Raw genomic sequence first — 3,070 nt, 5'->3', positions numbered from 1 at the left:
TAGCACCCAAGCTTTACTCTCTCTCTCTCTCTCTGTATATATATAGAGGGAGAGGGGGAGTTGACCAATATCAAAACATTTGTTCTTAAGTTATGGAACAAATGTTTTGGTATTTACATTTTCAAAGTTCAAACAGTTTAATTCAAGCCGTTCAACATTCAATCTGCATTAAAAGGTACTTAGAAGATCAAAGTTTATATTTTTTGGAACTCTTTTATTATTTATTAAGTCAGTTTCAAAATCGGTTTTTCAATGATTCATAGTTTTTTCACTGTTTATTAAAATCAACGATTTTAAAATTGACTTAATAAATAGTAAAAGTTCTAAACTTTTTAAAATTAGATTTCCAAGTACATTTTAATATATATACTACATCTAATGGTTTGAATCGACATTTTGAATTTTAAAAATTAAAAAATCAATTGATTGCAGTACACCTCTGAAACAAACGTTTTGATATTAGTCAACCTCAAATATTCAACATAAACTATAACGCAAAAAGAAACATGAATAATATATATTTCAGTGTCGAATAGACTATTCGATATACAAAAAAAGTAAATAGTCTATTCGGTACTTATAAGTTGGTTTCTAAAATTCTGTTTTTTGTTTGTGGTTTATAAAAAAAAAAAAAAAAATTCGATTTTGCAGCCTTGTCAGCGTTTAAGAAGAAAAGAAGAAGGAACTTTCACGATTTTTAGCACCATGTCAACCTCTCAACAGTTACTACGTAGGGGACCTGTTGATGATACCTGTCCTTTTTAAATTGTCAAATACAATTTATTCCTTGTTCTATTTGATTTATGATCCCTCTTCGCACAAGTTGGGTTCCTCTCCAATTGCATGAACACAATCAGAAAGTTTTTTTTTTATTTAGAAAATAAAAAATACGGTTGGTTGGAAATAGAAGGTTATCACTACTGGTGTGGTGAAATAAATTTTGACTTCGCTACCAAATATATAATGTTTGTCACATCATTATTAATATAATTTTTTGTATCTTATCTTGGTCATAAAATACACAATTTTAAAGAAAGAACAAATGAGCTCAGACTGGTTAAGTTAAAAAAAAAAGACTCCATTGCACCAGTGCGGGATGAAATGTTCTGAGAGATTTTCTTTAGTAGGTTAGGGAGCAAGATAAAAAAATTAGTCACACTGCACCAATGGCGATGTGTAAAACACCTCTCCACTCATGTTGGTGTGGTGCAATTGATTTTTTTTAAATTATGATACGATCTTCTCCTTCCAATAGATCCATATTTTTATTTTAAATAAAAAATATCTCATAGAGCTATGTATATTACTTTTTATTTTTCTTTTTCTCTGCACAGTGTGTGGATCAAACATTACATGACAATAGATTAATAATAATCAAAGGTTTAAATAGCGTTTATCGCGTTATAGTGGACTGGTTAAAAAAACAGCGTTATGCTCAAATAGCGCCGCTATAGCGCTGATAGCGCGCTATTTAGAACCTTGAGAATAATTAATCAAGATCCAACTTTAAAAACTTTTAAGAAATAATGTTGGAAATTATCAAAATACAAAATATGCAAAAATTTAGTATGAGTTTCAACACATGCGATTTTAGTAAAAAAAAAAATCCTTATAAAAACAGATAAAGTAATACTTTAATGTTCTTCTAAAAACTTTTAAAAAACAAATTGAATATTGCACTAAAAAATATATCAAGAGTTAATTTTCTTCTAAAATATTCGTATAAAGACAAATATTTTATACTTGTCAAATAATACTTGAACAATCTAACAATACAAATTTTGTATACTAAGTCAACATAATAGAGCCTAATGAAATTTAGTACCAAAATATTAAAAACTACAGTCCGTGTCAATTGATTATAATTAAACCTAGTAAAATTAAATACGCCATAATCCCTATCTTATCTTATTATAAAAAATAAAAAAATCTAGATTGGAACATTTATACGTATGGTTTTGGAGAGGATCCTAGCTCGGTCTATGAGTCTAGATTGGAAACAGTAGGGGAACGGCCGTAGACCATGCCATGTTGTGTAATGAGTACGGTCTGGTATTACACGTTGCACTGCCAGTTCTTTATCCGACATGCTAGGTGCCAGCTTGGATCGGATCTTTTCTTGATCGATTTGTTCCAAGACGATCCCCGCTTTCTTCTTTTTTGTTTTTGTGTTTTTTTTTACCGTTTAATTTTTTTTGGGTAACTAGCCGGTACTGCCGAGACCGAGAGAGAGAATAAATTTCTTTCGCAACGATAAGGTTTCTAAATTTCCCGTACCCTTACGTAGTTACGTTATTTAACAAAAAAAAAAAAAGACCAAAAAATTTTACGCCGTTGCCGGGGATCGAACCCGGGTCACCCGCGTGACAGGCGGGAATACTCACCACTATACTACAACGACCTTGTTGTCAATTTGTCTACTTTTTTAAAGTTGTAACAAAACTTATCGTATTTTATATTTTCTTCCAAATTTCAAATGGAAATTAATTTGAAATTTCTGACTATTCCTTCCAGAGGTAAGAAGTAACTAATTGGGTTTCTATATACATGCCTCATTTTTTTTTTTTTTTTTTCAAAAAACGGTTATTACCTCGGGTACCATCTGCTAAGCGGAACCTGAGAGCATCACCATTTCATAATTGAGTTTCTAAATAATTGTTAATCATTTTTTTAAAAATTAAGATCTCTAAAAAGTTTCTAATTCTCATATTCCTAAAATTAATTTTAGAGTTTCTATTAAGCCACGTCAGCAATAAATTAAAAAGGAAAAATAATTAGAGCCAATTATTTAATCAGCATTGAGTTGATAAACATTTTCTTAATAAGAAACTTTACTGCATAGTAATAAGAAACTCTCTCACATTCGTGAAATTGGATTAGAAACTACCACATCATATTAGAAACTCTAATAGTTTTAAACTCTCATATTCCTGAAATTAATTTTAAAGTTTCTATTAAACCGTGTCATCAACAAATTAAAATGGAGAAATAATTAAAGCCAATTATTTAGTCAGCATGAAGTTAATAAACAGTTTCTTAATAAGAAACTTTACTGCATAGTTTAAAATAT

The 3,070-nt window shown here is 29.6% G+C and overlaps 1 non-coding gene across 1 annotated transcript; it reads right to left on the bottom strand.

The window, feature by feature from the left end:
• Positions 1 to 2,329: 2,329 nt before the first annotated feature.
• TRNAD-GUC (transfer RNA aspartic acid (anticodon GUC)) lies at positions 2,330 to 2,401 on the bottom strand. The gene has a single exon. It is a non-coding gene; the product is annotated as a tRNA-Asp (tRNA).
• Between the last annotated feature and the right edge of the window lie 669 nt (positions 2,402 to 3,070).

The sequence above is a fragment of the Carex rostrata genome, chromosome 3 (assembly GCF_964058835.1).
Source record: "Carex rostrata chromosome 3, lpCarRost1.2, whole genome shotgun sequence".
NCBI classification, from domain to species: domain Eukaryota; kingdom Viridiplantae; phylum Streptophyta; class Magnoliopsida; order Poales; family Cyperaceae; genus Carex; species Carex rostrata.
This window is presented reverse-complemented; position numbering and strand designations above follow the sequence as displayed.